Source organism: Spermophilus citellus, assembly GCF_964194105.1.
Source record: "Spermophilus citellus genome assembly, chromosome: 8".
NCBI classification, from domain to species: Eukaryota; Metazoa; Chordata; class Mammalia; order Rodentia; family Sciuridae; genus Spermophilus; species Spermophilus citellus.
Genome location: NC_138189.1, coordinates 117,611,527 through 117,627,383, shown reverse-complemented (window position 1 = coordinate 117,627,383; position 15,857 = coordinate 117,611,527). Strand labels below are relative to the sequence as shown.

The window sequence follows — 15,857 nt, the reverse complement described above, 5'->3', positions numbered from 1 at the left end:
CCTCCTTTTCACCTACCTTGCTGAGATGCAGTACTCCTGCTGCTTGTATCCAAGCCAATGAGCAATTGGAAATTCAGCCATTCTCTGTCATCTTGAGATCTCTTCAGATGTTAACATATATGTTATTAATTAATAACATAATCATTAATATTAATATTATTTATTAATTATTAAATAATTGCATAGTTATTAATTAATTAATTAGAAAATTACAGAGTCACAAACTTTTAAAATTGGAGTGATATTAACCTCCCTACTTATTAAAAAGATGAGAACTGATATCAGAGATGTTGGCAACTTGTCAAGAGTTTCTGAAATTCAATTCCTCTTTTTCAGGTCAATCAATTAGACTAGATTTCTTCTCCATTCCTGTCTCATGAGATAAACTATTATACAATACATAATAGCATCAGTATTTTGTTTGGTTCTGTCATGTAAAATATGGCTTGTTTATAATTTTTGTGAAATTTTTCTAATTAAAATAATTGTTGATTGCAACTGGTCAGAAAATAATATAAAATCTTTATTGAATATTTAAAATAAATCAAGGTTCTCTTTTTTAATGTGAGGGTAATTCATAGTAAATTAAAGAGGGATTTAAGAATGTTTTTTAAGAAATAACATTTTTAGATAGGCAATTACGAGGAAGACAAACATCATACAAGCCAAACCAGATGGTTGATCCATAAGCTCCAAGGTGAGAGATTGAGGCCCTGAATTATCAAGAATTCTTCACCAGTACATCTGAAATTCAACACAAATAAAGTTATAATTTCATTGTTAGTATCTGTTAGATTTTACTCAATATATTTACTGTTTCTTTTTCCAAGAAGCCTACAGTTAACCAGGTGTTATCCCTTCATATCTAATAATTAACAATCATTAAATGGTTACAATTTTGCTAGACACCATGCCAAGCAATTTGCATCTAAACACTCAATTAAACCCTAAAGAAATCTAAAGGGGTATTAATATTACACATATTTTAAAGAGGAGAATTAGGATTAACAACCTTGACCAAATTTGCAGTCATACTATGAACCAAGTGTCTAGCCTTCAAAGATGAACTCATTTCCAAATTTGTAATGCAGCTCTCTTCAAAGGAAATATTGTTCAGGTAATTTTTCACATACTCCTGGTAGGGAACCCTCAGCTTTAACTGATGACACCTGTGGCCCTTGCTAAGATGATCAAAGATCCCCATAGTTCTTCTCACAAGGCAGCCATTCAAAGAACACAGGCTAAGAATTATAAAACTAGGACCAGGGAGGAGCAAAGGCTTGCAGCCAGAGTTATACTCTGGAGGCTTTTGCACCAAGACTGTGATGAGCATCACAGATACTGAGCTACAGAAAGCTACCCTCAGGGCCAGGAATCAGAGTCGGATCTTAAGTAGCAGCTGGAGCAGAGCAGGATGCAATGTCTTGCCACAGGTTACAAAAGCAGCTGCAGAGCAGGATGAAGTGTTCTTGCCACAGCTTAGAAAAGCAGCTGTTACAAAAAAAAAAAAAAAAAAAAAAAAAAAAAAAAAAAAAAAAAAAAAAACCCTGGTGCAGCCAAAATTATTGCCTGCTGCCACTCTTGTGCATCTCTTCAAATTTAGAAGTTTCAAAAACATCGATGGCCTCTCTTTGCTGAAGAGAAGCTTCCTCCTTCCCCTTGTGAGGATGAGCCTTATGTAATTGTGAAGCCCAAGGTGGCTCCTTATCTGGTCCTTCTTTTCCCATACACTTCATCCTGACCAGCAATGTGCCACTGACTTTGTGTTACAAAGATGTCACACCCAGATCAAACCAGGATTAAAGGGGAAGGAAAGAAAATTTTCACAGAATTTTTTCCTATCAGGAATTAATAATAAAAATTTGTTATTACTAAGAATCATTTTAATACTATTTGGAAAATCTATGAGTTTAACATACTGGCATTCTCTTTTCTCTTGTTAATTCAAAACCACAACTAAAAAATCAATCTTTCAAAAGCTCAAAACAGATAATTCTCCACATTAAATACAATTTTGACTGCAGTCAAATACATGCACAGCATGTTCCCATGCAGTGCACAATGGCTTACTTTAAGAGTGAGAAAACATAGATTCAGAAACTCTTGTTGACCCTGGAAGGACTCAAATTTTTTCTAAGCCCAGGAGACTTTCAATATCACACCACAGTAGAAAGTAATCAAATCCTTTAGGACACTGAACACAAACTTACATCAAAAAGCTGGGATGGCAGTTGCTCATTGTTGTATTGGATCCTGAACAGAAATTTTGTTCCAAAAATTCATTATGCTGCAAAGCCTGTAATACAAGGGGGAACAGGACAAGGTAAACACTTTCAAATTTCAAAGGTGAGGTAGGAGAATTGCAAGTTCAAGGTCAGCCTGGGCAACTCAGTACTTCATGGTCTTTGTTTCTCTTCTAATTTGCCTTTTAGAATAAGCTGTTTTCCAGTCTCCCACCCTTCTTTTATTCTGAAAATATTTTTCACCTTTCATCTCCCTCAAACAATGAGGTGACTGAGAAAAACCTCAGATGAATCCCTGACCTTGTGGTTACCAAGGCTAACAGGAAATACTCATGCATTGTTCCTGACAGTTCATGGATAGTAGACAGTCACAGTTCATGGATTGGAAATGAGAGGGTCAGGCTTGATTTTGTTTGTTCCCAGGTTAGGAACCCAGTCACAATGGCAGATAAAGACAACTTACCATATAGCCATAATGAGGAATACTGAAGTATTGAAGCCAGGAGAGCTGAGGTGCCATGGTTTCAAAATTCAATGACATACCCAAGAAAACCTATGAAAAGAAAAACCAAGTATCAGAACTGGTTCAGTGTTTTCATGAGGAACTCTGGGCAAGGCCCTCTACAAGAACTCCACAACCTTCTAAAAACATCTCTGCTAAGATCTACACTTTCTTGAAATTCTTTCCATTTACTCTAAACAATAATCTTTGTTCTTTGCATGTCTATACCTCTGCATAAATGAGGCAGTTTATGATATTAAAGGAAGGATAATATATGTATAAACTATATTTCATGTTTCAATTATTTTGAAGATTTGGGGAAATAAGCCTATAATCTATATAATATGTTCCACTTATTTGGAGGATTCTTAATTATCAGGACTAGGATATCAGCTTTCTTTGTAACTGCACACAATGGAAGATTAAGAAATACAGCTATCTCTTAGAATCTGAGGAATTTTTTCCAGGACACACCCATCTCACCCACAGTTACCAAAACTTCCAGACACTTAAGTCCCTTATTTTAAAAATGGCATAGTTTTATATGTAACCTATGTACATTCTTTATGCTCTAAATATATACATCCTGCATATTTTAAATCATTTCCATGTCTTATGTAAATACCTAACACAATGTAAGTCTATGTATAGAAGCAGAACATCATGGTATGTGGTAAATGAGTACCGCATAATTAATCATGGCCAGAAGCAGAGAGAGAAAGGGAAAGGAGATTCTGGTGTAATAAACTCATCCAGGTCTTCCAGGGCACACCCTCCATTGACTGACCTCCTCTGGCCTCACCTGCGTACAGTTACCACCCATGTAATAATTCAAACTAGGATGGACTGATTAGATTACAGTTTTCATAAGTCAATCATTTCATCTCCAAATATTCATGCATTAACCCAGAAGCTTTGGGGAGTATCACATATCTAGACCATAACACTAACTTACAGTTTTAAAGTGGAATAATGAAAGCAAGACTTGTGGAAAGAAAAGGCAGACAATGGAGGGAATCCTCAGTCAGCTCATTACTAGAGACATCAACCATACAACCATCCAAAAGCCTTTAATTATGTTTGACTAGGATTTTAAAATACGTAAAAATGAAAGTGATCCTGATTAATAAGATTAATAAGAGGTTAATAAGCCAGAAATGTAAAGAACTTTAACTCAACAATAACAACAACAAACAATCCAATTTTGAAATGGAGTTGTACAAAGATCCAGTGGAACTCTAATAAGATAAAGAAATATGTTCTGGTGGGGATGTGGAAAAACTAGAACCCTTGTGTGCTACTGATGAGAATGTAAAATGCTGCAGCTACAGTGGAAGACAACATGGCAATTCCTCAGAAAATTACCAAAGTTACCATATGACCCAGCCATTCCACTTCTGGATATTTACCCCAAAGATTGAAAGCAGGGAATCAAAGAGATATTTCTACACCTGTAGCTGCATTACTCATAATAGCTCATACCTGGAGGCAACCCAGATTTTTATCAGTAAATAAATGGGTAAACCAAATATAATAAATAAATAACTATTTTACAGACTGAAAAGCCAAATTTTAACACATGCTACATTTTGAATGAACATTAAGTACATAATGCTAAGGAAAATAAGTCGGTCACCAAAAGAAAAATACTATGAATTCATGTATATGAGGTTCCTAGAGTGTCCAAATTCAGAAACACAAAGTAGAATGGTGTTAGGCAGGACTTAGGAGAAATACATATGGGAAGTTACTATTTTGTGGGGATTCCACTCTGGAAGATGAAAAAATGGTCTGGAGTTAGATGGTGGCAATACTTTCACAGGGTAAATGTACTTGATGCCACTGATGGTACAAAATAGAAGAGACAGAGACGAATCCACATGAATACAGTTATCTCATACTAGACAAAGGCACCAAAAACATTCAATGGAGAAAAGATAGCCTATTCAACAAATGGTTCTGGGAAAATTGGATATCCATATGTAACAAAATGGAATTAAACCTCTATCTCTCACTCTGCATGAAACTCAACTGAAAATGAATCAAAAACTTAGACACTAGAACAGAGACTCTGTGTCTATAGAAGAAAAAGTAGGCCCCATCTTCACCATGTCAATTTAGGATCTGACTTTCTTAACAAGACTCCTAAAGCACAAGAAGTAAAATCAGGAATCAATAAATGGGATGGATTCAAACTGAAAAGCTTCACTCAGCAAAGGAAACAATTAAGAATGTGAAAAGAGAGCCTAGAGAATGGGAGAGAATTATTACCACCTGTACTCGTATAGAGCATTAATCTCCAAGATATATAAGAAAAACTCAAAAAACTTAACATTAAAAAAACAAATAAACCAGTCAACAAAGGTGCTAAGAAATTGAGCAGACACTTCACAGAAGAAATATTATCAATCAACAAATATATGAAAAAAGTGTTCAACATCTCTAGCAATTAGAGAAATGCAAATCAAAATTACTCTAAGATTTCATCTCACTCTAGTCAGAATGTCAGTTATCAAGAATATGAGCAACAATAAATGTTGGTGAGGATATGGGGGAAAAGATAGACTCACACATTGCTGGTGAGGCTGCAAATTGGTGCAACCACTCTGGAAAGCAGTATGGAGATTCCTCAGAAAACTTGGAATGGATCGAACATTTGACCCAGGTATCCTACTCCTCAGTTTATACCCAAAAAACTTAAATCAGCATACTACAGAGATTCAGACAAATCAATGTTTATAGCAGCTCAATTCCCAATAGCTAAACCATGGAACTAACCTAGGTGTCCTTCAATAAATGAATGGATAAATAAAATGTGGTGTATGTATACACAATGGAATATTACTGTGCTTTAAAGAAGAATGAAATGATGTATCTGACAATAAATGAATAGAGCTGGAGAATATCATGTTAAATGAAGTAAGCAAATCCCCAGAAAACCAAAGACCAAATATTTTCTCTGATATGTGGATGCTAACTCACAATAAAGGAGGCAGGTGTTAAGGAAGAACAGAGTTACTTTGGATTAGGCAGAGGGGATTAAAGAGAGGGAAGGGGAGATTGAGTTAGGAAAGATAGTAGAATGAATCTGCTATTATTATCCCATGTGCATAAATGACTACACAATGGATGTGATTCTATATCATGTACAACCAGAAGAATGAGAAGTTATATTCCATTTATGTATGATGTATCAAAGTGCATTCTACTGTCATGTATAACTAATTAGAACAAATAAAAAAAATTTAAAAGAATGGTTAAAAGACTAAATCAGGGTTGTACATAGTTTACTAGGACATTCATACATATATGCATCTGTTAAAAAGAAAGCTTACTCTTCCACTTGGTTTTTAATGTACCAACTCATCCTACCCAGAATTAAACAGTAACATTTACTCTATACTTACCATAAATTCAAATTATTAAAAGATGTTCACAAGTTTGAAAAAAGTAACAGCATTTTCTCAAATAAAGATCAAAATTTACTTACCTATTCTGGATTTCAGTACAATCATTTTTGAGCACCCAAAAAGTGCTACCTACAACTGCTGCCAGAAGGATTGTGGCATACACCTTATCAAAAAAAAGGAAAGAATTTTAATTAGAGGTAAAATTTTTGTACATCATTTATTATTACAAGATATGTGGCTATATAATCAAATCTCTCCATTGAGATCAACACTTTAAATGGCTTGGCCAGAGTCCCTAAGAGAATACAAAACACTGTATATTATTAGTGTGCTTTCTAAATTAAATTGAAAATTAAGGCATCTGTTGTTCTGGGAGCTGATTGGGCAACAGAGCAGATGATTCTGAAAGTTAACATTCCTTTCAGTGTCAACCGGGCACTGCCACAAAGGGTAGCAGAGTGCTGAAGACACTTGGGGAGCAAATTTTCAGAGTTGAACTGAACTCCCAAGTTTTGTGCCAGTCAATGTGTAATTTCATATTTTAAAATCCTAAATTATTTGCTATCTGGCGCTTTACTAAAAATTATACTTCTGTACTACATTACACCTATTACAAACCTGAACAAGAGTTGTTCCTTTAATCTCAGGGAGCTACAAGGTTCTACCCTTCTTCTAGAGACTACTACTTCTCTGACAATTGCTGGGATTCCTTTTGGGGAACTGAGTTCACTGATGGGACAAAGAGTTTGAATGTGCAATCTCAAGACACTGAGCCTGACACAATCCTGGTTTATTGAAAGTAGCTCTGTTCTAATTATGCTCTGCGCATAACTACCACCTACGTGTCTTGTACAAAGCACTATAAATCACTTTGAGGGGCAAGTAGGAAAAATTAAATGCATGAATCACCTTAAAGAATCAACTCATTGCAGCTCACTGTTCCATCATGGGAAATCCAGGTTGATGGATCTAAATCACCAGATGTGTCTCCAAATGACATTACTTATTCTCTAAGAATAAAACTTTACCTTGGTTGACAGGACACCTAATTGCCTATGTTCCAACAGAAATGCCAATGTCACAGGGATCAAAATATTTGGAGCAATGACAGTATGATTCAAATGGGGATATAAGATCTCAGATATGTTCAGAAAGTGATGACTTGTATATAAAAATTACACTGTACATGTGAAGTAGTTAGCAATATTTCATTAGAGCCAACAATATTCTTTCAGCACTCAGTAATCTTTCAGTACGCAGCAGAAACTCAATGACTGATAGTAAAATGACTGAAAAACCACCAGCAAATTAACCCCCTTATAAGTAACAGACCAATAAATTGGGAGAACTAGTGTTTCCTGTGTTACAGGGGTTAAGAATAACAAAAAACCTTAAGGAGGGCCGGGGAACATAGATCAGTTGGTACAGTGCTTGCCTTGCATGCATAAAGCCTGGTGTTCAATCCTCTGCACCACCACTGAAAAAAAAAAAAAAAAGGAAGGAGTGATAATCAACAACCACTACAGAACTAGTATAAAAGACAAAAGACTATTATCTCATTTTAGTTGAGAAAGATAATGGGACAATGAGTAGCCTTATTAACTCTAGTTACTACCTGTGTATAAATAGCACACTCTTTGAAATATCTATTTACAAATATCTATTTTCAAAGATTAGAATCTCTCAATGAGGAGGGTCAATTATAAGGAAGAACATTTGCCTACAGGTTCTTCTGTCAGAAAGTGTCCATCCCAGACCTCCCTCAGGTGTACTAAGTGCCACCAGGTGTCCCTCATTGCCTGATTTCAGCTTCAAACCAACCTTCTTCCACCAACTGCCTGCCCTCTCCCTCCCCTTCTCTATTGCTTCTCTGCTTAAATTTTCTGCATAGTCCTGCTGCCATCTGAAATGCTGTATATTTTATTTGTCCAATTACCACCTCTCTACCCTGATAAGAAAGTAAGTTCCATGAGGGCAGAGATTGTTATTTTTACTCACTTTGTTCACAACCATATTAGAGTCCCCAAAATGCAGCAAATGATCTGCGTGCAAGTTGTGGAATAAATCAATATATGAAGGACACCAACTAATAGAACACCCCAAATGTGACTGACATTGGTTTCAGTTTAATTAAAAAATTCTTTTTCTAGCTGAGCATGGTGGCTCATGCCTAGAATCTCAGTGACTCTGGAGGCTGAAGCAGGAGGATTTCAAGTTCAAAGTCAGCCTCAGCAACTTAGTAAGGCCCTAAGCAACTTAGAGACCTTGTTTCAAAATAAAAAATAAAAAGGGTTTGGGGATATGGCTCAGTGGTTAAGCCTCCCTGGGTTCAATTCTTGATTGAACCCCCAAAATATTTTTCTACTAGATTATATATTATATCTCTTCTAAACAACAAAACTTCTGACAGTGTCCTAGAAACCACTAAAAATGTTTCCATAGTAAAAACTTAATTTTTGCCTGTCCTATTGACTATCTCTATATCCTCAATGGAGTAGGGACAACAAATAGATGGAAGGGTGGGTAGAAGACACACATAATCCTGAGGCAGACTACATCAGAACAAAACTGCTCCCACATTAGCATTTTACAGCACAGTTATGAGTCTGCAGGTTACCTGACGACGAGTGTCCGAAGGAAAACCCAGCAAGTTTGGATGTCCATAGGTGGTGTCTGGGGCTTCAGCCTAGCCATTTTGACTTGGGGCCTGGTCACTAGTTGGTTTTGTGTATTCTATTCTTTTGTTAAAGTATAGCTGAAAATTGAATGCTATTATTATTATTATTTTGAAGCAAGGTGTGCTATCATTTGGTTGAGTTTACTTCAGTAGCAGAGTGTCTACCCTGTAAACATGTAGTGCCCCTATATGTTCCCAGCATCTCACAGAATGGAGGGAAACAAACAATAGCAATAACCAATGCAAACAATATACAGCATTAAAATAAATACTTGGTTCCTAATATGATATCTACAGTGTTAACTACATTAAAAATAAGAAGTGGTGGGTTTAGCAATTGCCAATAACAAAAACAATAAGTAACCATGAACTTTTTGGCAGTAAATAAAACAGTAGTTGTGGACTACGTTATCCACAGAAAAAAATAAATGCAATAGAATTAATAGTGGGGGCAGGAGTTACATAAACCAATTGGTTCTAAAATGGTAAGAATATAGTTAAGACAAAATAAAATATGAATGTAAAAAAGAGTTTACAATTTTAAAAAGTAAACAGAGAATGCAGAAGAGATGTAGCAGATGATGGTTGTAAGGAGAAGGTTAAAAAAATAAAGGTAATAATGTAATGGAAGAGAGAAAAATGGAATTTGGCTATTAGTAGGAGAAGAAAAGAGAGAATTAGAAAGCAATCCAAAACAAAACCAAAATATACAAACCCCAAACCCTAACCCTCAAAAGGCAAGGCAAGGAAAAATAACTACATTTTTAAAATGCTAAAAGTGAGAAAAAAAGAAACAAAGAAAAATGCATATATGTCCATGAATCAACTGGCACAACTAAAATACACACACAAATAATAAATAAATTAAATAAATAAGAAAAAATAATGAAGAAACCATTTCCATTGAAATGGTCAAAATAGTTGAGCATAGATAACCACTGTCTGTACCTATCTTTCTTTCCATTTCTCCTTGAGTTATGTACTAAGAGTGAGAGAAGGACTGGAGATTGTTAACCCCTTCCTTTTGTGTGTGTGTTTTGCTCTCTGAGCTGCCTTTGGGAATGGCCTTACACTGAAGCTTGTTCAAATAAGTCTCAGTTTCCCTTCTCACGAGTACAAGGTAGGATGGAATGGGAAGTACTATCAATAGGAGTTTTGTCTGCACAGATCAGTGCATTTCCAGGGTGGGGCTGTTGCAGAGTTCTATGATGAGAATTCTGGCAGGTGGAGTTTAAATTGATTCAGACTTTAAGAGATTTTTTGGATGGTGTATACTCTGAAGAGTTTAGGTCCATACTATTGTGGATCTCTGTCAGGAGTTTGGATCTCAGGGGCCTCCCAGGAATTGTATTCATAGGGCATGGGAGCCAATCCTCCACACTTTATGCTGCCCAGGAACACAGCCTTACTAGGTATAGTTCTTGAATGTATTCCCACCCCCTTGTTCAGATTCCCAGCTCACTTCAGATGGTCATGTGAAAAGCCACACTTAAAGAAGAAGTAAGCTGACTCCCCTTCACTTTTCTGACTTGAATCCCCCTGGATACAATCTTCTCTGTGCCTGTTTCACTCCTATTCTGCTAGGTACCCCCTAGGTCACACTGTAGGTGCTCGCTGGAACAGTGTGGCAGTGTTTGCTATGATCTCCTGGCTCTGAGACAGCCTCCGCAGTGTGGCTCTGCCTTCAAGATGCCTCTGCCTCTGCTCTCTGCAGCCAGTTGAGAAACAGAGCACTTTTCAAGCACCAGTGCACAATGCAGCCTCTGGGTCCACTAAGTTCAGGCTGCTTTCCTGATCTCAGATTCTTCCATACTAATCTGTCCACTGTGTTTCTGTCTATGTTCTCCCTCCTCTGTGCTGAACCGACACCACTACCATGGCTGCCACTGCTGCAGCAACCAGCTTGGCTCCAATGCATTCACTCTTCTTTGTTTAATGTTCCCAAATTTCTAAGTCTCCAAGACACTCTTACTGTCAAATATTGAGTTTTAGTGAAATACCTCTTTTATCCATCTGTTCAGAAGAAGTACTCCTGATGCTTGGACCCTGAGCCTTGAAGGAACTAGGAATGTAGCCTTTCTCTAGACCACCATCTTAAATCTCCCTGCATTTCTTCTTTAAAAGACCGCGGTTTCCCTTAGCATTTGGAATCACAGTCTCTGGGTCAGGAATCCCCTGTACATTCTCTTTTGCTAGAAAAGCAATACAACATCTTTTTTATTCTTCTCAAAACCTTGTCCTCATTAATGGACCAGCATCAGGGACAAGGACCCAGCTTCTGGCATCTGCAATGTGAACAGTTTTCATGAAAGCAACCAAAGCAGCAGGACTTGAGGAACTAAAATATCTGCAAGGAAGGAGCAGCACTAGATCAAACCTACTCTTTACTTTCTGTGTCTTTGTACATGAAAATTCCACACATAGTGGGTAACATTCAGGAAAACCATGAAGAAAAAAGCTGCCATAGGAGTGTTCCTGAAGCCCTTGATATTTCTGACCAAATATCTCAGCAATCTCTCAGAGAAAGAAACAAAATTTGGACTTGCAGGTCAGAAAAGATCAGGAGCCCTGGAAACACAAAATTCTGAGGTCAAAAATGTGGAAAAAATTTTTTTAAAAATATGGGAATATGGACAAACAAAAAATAGGCCATAATTTGTTAGATCAAGGAAAGCTACTTAGACTTTGGTAGAAGAAAGTTGAATCTCTGTTTATGCTCTTATTTTGTATTTCTCATTACTATATGCTTAAAAATAAAAGCAATTTTGTGACACCATAAAAGATACATATATTTGCTATATCTTAAAACAAATTAATTCCTGAGTTTCAAAACAACTCCAAACTATGATGCTAAATATACATTTCAAAAATAGGAAAACACTAAAAAAGAAAAGAATAGGAAATAGAGTCATTTCAATCAGTTCTCAAGACTATGAGATCAACATGTATATCAGGAAAAATTAGATTGAGAAAAGCAAAGTTATTAAGCTAATTATCAAACATAAGAACAAATATTAATATTTTACCTTCCTCTAATAAGATGTTCATAGATTTATATAATTACAGGAGGCAAAGTTGGTGAAAACTAGTCACTGGAATACCCTATAACAACCTTTACTTTAGTAAAATCCATACCCTGGGTCAGAGGTTTAAGATGATAATGAGAAATGCCACCCATGAAGTCTCACAATGAAGGAAAGCACAGAAGCAACTAAGACCCCCCCTCCACACATGTTGACACTAGGAAGACTGAGGCCCTGCCTGCCCCATAGATACTATTAAGAAAACTAGGGAGATAGCCTGGGAATTCCATTCACACCTGCTGCCTCCCTTGTATGACAGTATAAGAATAAAAGCCTTCTTCCCACAACAGTGTTTCTACCTGATTGTACTTTTAGGAAACACAGCATCCTGCAGTATTGATAACAAAAGTGCTATATACTTCAGCTTGAAAACAACACATTTGTAAAATTAGCAAGTGTGGCAATTGTCTAAAGGAAATTAATTTTGTTTTTTTTAGACCTGTCCTGTTAACTATATTCATTTACCTCAAGCAAAATAAATGCAGTGAATCTCAAAAAATTAAACCTAATCACTGAATCTGTTCACTTTTCAAAACCCAAAACATATTCTTTTCATTCCTGAAGCAAGTTTCACACTCTTTTATACAAAATTTCCACTTAGCACTGGGAGGCCAATGTAATAAAGAATAATTTCAGTAACTATAACCCTTCCAGGAATACCCCAAGGCTCTCCTATAAAAGTCAAAAAGATCCCTAAGCATGTGTGCCAGTATTTGCATTATAATTTCAGTAATTTAGCACTAAAATGTTCTTGAAGCCCAGGCCATAGAGCAGAAATTTTTGCCCTTACCTTTCTTCTACATTGTCTGTAAATAAAAGAATATATTTATAAAAGTATCTTCCTTAGACTTCATTGCAAAAATGAAATCTCTAAACATTATATTTGCACTTTGAAAATTGAATTTTCCAACAGATGATAGCTAACATAAAAGCAATAATATTGTAAAGTCCACTATTATTAAATCCTCCATATCTCTGCATACCTTATTCTCAATGATTCCTATTAAAAGAAAAATTAAATCACAAGTCACATCTATTATAATTATAGCAAGAAGTCAGTGGAAATCATGTTAAGTAGACTTACAGAATTATTCTAGGGATACTCAATTCTGATAGTGTTCCTTAACTTAGCCTCGGAAGATAATCCCCCAAGAAACATACGTCCTACAGGTAAGTGTTGGATACAAAGAAAGACTTCATTCAGTGGCCAAAGACTGGAGAAGAGGAAGCCTTGTTCACAAATCAGCTTCACAACTCTGGGGAGTTGAGTGGCTACAGATAAATAATAAGAACAACAAGGGGAAAAGGCTGATAAAAGAGAGGAATAGTCATGTCTGTTCTGGGAATAAGCAGAAATCTTCTGCAATTTCTGATGCTACCTCTTGTTACTCCTTTCAAGTTCTGGAGTTTCTGTATTTGGTGCATGGTGGGCACTCTCATCCCTGGAGTAGAGAAAGAGAAAGACTAAGCAAGCCTATGCCATGGTAACTCCATATTTTAGTATTGTGCAAAATATTTCTTAAAATGATCAACATATCTACACTCAGAGCTGGGTAGAACCTGTTGCAAAGGTCAAGGTAACAAAGAGGAGATACACAGGAAGACAGAGATGCAAAACATTTTCCTCTCACTCTAGGCACCTATCAGGGGTACAGGTGCATGGGAACAGTCAGTATTTTCAGGAAAATGACCTTAAGGTTCCTGAAGAGTAAATCAGGCAACCATTATCATTACAACCCAAATATCAGAGGAGTTATTTACAGCAAAGCTAGTGGGAAACTAATAATTATTGCCCACCTGTGTGACCTCCAAAATTAGTGATTTTTAAGTTAACTTAAAAGCAAGTGAAATTAAAAGATTCCTTTGGGTTTTTGTTTTGTTTTGTTTTGTTTGTTTGTTTGTTTTTGGTAACAGTATGAGTACTAAACCACATGTAAAATTTAGAAAAAATAAGCACACATAGAGAATATTTAGCTTCCTTAGAGAATATTTAGACCTGCAGATAATATTTATTTTTTAAAGATAAAGACAAATTCCAAACAATACTACCTAAGAACTCAATATATTAACAGTTCAAGATCACAGAAAATATGATTCTGCTGTTTCAATGCAGGATATACTTCTAGCTAGGAATATCCTTACATTTTAATAAATATGTTTATTACAAACATGACAACAGTAAACAGAATTATAAACAGTAAAATTCCCCCTCTTTAAGTGAGCTTTTCAGACTCTCAAAAATGTAGTCATGTGAATCCCAACATCAGGATATAAACCATTGCCAGAAGTTGACAGTGGGGAAATGTAACAGGAGTCCAATTTATTCTTTGAGAACAAACTTTGCTGCCCAACTTCCAGTGGGTTGTTTTAAACCAGACCTGTCTTTCTTTTCTTTTCTTCTTCTTCCTCATCTCTCCCTCCTTAAAAGCAAAGAGACTAAGCAGGGACTAAGACCGTTCCAATCCCCTAATAAGCTACCTGTCCTGCTATCCCACATGAATAAACTGTAAAAATGAGAAGTGGAAACATGAATAAACTGGAACAATGACTCTCTCGAGGACTGCACTGAACACTCTTTTTATCTGCTGGTAATATTTGGATCCCAGCCCTTGTTCCTCTTTTAAAAGCCTGGTTTTACCCCTGGCAGGGAGAATCCCAGCCTCTGGGACAGCAGTCCCAGTTTCTCCATTTCTCAAAACTCTTTCCTCATTATTGGATTGGCAACAGAGACAAGGACTGAGCTTTCAATATTAAAACTGTTTGGGACATCCCACAAATGGCTAAAGGCAAACTCCTGGAACCTTTAAAGTGGTCCTCTGGAGATTCATGCTTTCTTCCTATCTTGTCTTAGCAGATTCAGCAGCTCACTCTTACCCTGGGCAAGGATGTTTATACATGAGTGAGTCCAATAGAGAGGACTGCAAAGGCTCCCGCCCCAAGGCCACAGTGTGTGCAAATGAAAACACCTTTTGAAAATGTGCCCAAAATAAGGGAGAATTTTTAGACTCTATAAAGCCCACCCCTGCAACCCGCCCCCCCCCCGCAACCCGCCCCCCCCACACACACACACGAATAAAAACTTTACCTTTTTTGTTGTTGCTGCTAATCCAAGAGCCAGCCTAGCACTGTTGGTCAGAGCTGTCTCTCCCTTTTGGCTCTAGCAGAGGCTCAATGCAGCTTCCCTATGTATGGGCGCTGGATGCATTCACTTTCCTCCTCAGACATCAGGCCTACCCAGGGGAGAGGGCTGTCAGTTTCCCCTTTCCTCCTGTGCTCTGGGGATGCGGTCTGCAGACCCTTGACACACACACACACACACACACACACACACACACACACACCCCTCCCACCCCCAGCACTCACCGCGGACAGCACCTGCACAAGCAGACACAGGCAGGCTGCACTCCCTGGCTGGGGGCTGTGAGCTGGATTAGGCGCGGACCTCACCTGCCAGGTCAGGCCACTGGTGGCCTCTCCCCGACCGGTCTGCTCCCCAACCTTTTACCCAGTCTGGGCGGGTGGAAGGAAGAAGACGAATGCAGCCAAGGACAATGATCACAATCAACACCAGGGACTGAGAACCCCGGTCACAGAGAGCATGCAGGGACAGACCAAAAACACTGGTTTTTTACAGATAAGAAAAGTGAACAGGAGGTGGACCTATTGATCTGTGATTCACACAGAAGCAGCCATGTGTGTGTGTGTGTGTGTGTGTGTGTGTGTGTGTGTGGTGTGAACTGAATGAAGAAGAGACATAACTCTGTCACATTTCCATGGCATTTTACAGTGTGCAACCGTCTTAACATACATTTCTATTATCGGGCTTCGCAAAAGCTGTCATTATTATGCTCATTTTCTAGAAAACAGAATTCAATCTTAGGAGAGTTAATAGCTGTCCAGTATCCCAAGACACAAAGAACCACAATCATGAACTCCAGAGGC

At 37.4% G+C, this 15,857-nt stretch overlaps 2 long non-coding RNA genes across 3 annotated transcripts; both read right to left on the bottom strand.

Moving 5' to 3' along the window:
* Positions 1-278: 278 nt before the first annotated feature.
* Positions 279-2,814, bottom strand: LOC308654947. The gene is made up of 3 exons (XR_014023351.1): positions 2,707-2,814; positions 2,211-2,296; positions 279-744 (listed from the first exon to the last, which is right to left on the bottom strand). It is a non-coding gene; the product is annotated as an uncharacterized lncRNA (long non-coding RNA).
* Positions 2,815-6,235: 3,421 nt separating this feature from the next.
* LOC308655047 lies at positions 6,236-15,270 on the bottom strand. 2 transcript variants are annotated; one of them, XR_014023371.1, is made up of 3 exons: positions 15,001-15,270; positions 7,546-7,632; positions 6,236-6,318 (listed from the first exon to the last, which is right to left on the bottom strand). It is a non-coding gene; the product is annotated as an uncharacterized lncRNA (long non-coding RNA). The 2 variants fall into 2 exon arrangements; XR_014023372.1 differs by having other exon boundaries at positions 7,591-7,632.
* Positions 15,271-15,857: the final 587 nt, after the last annotated feature.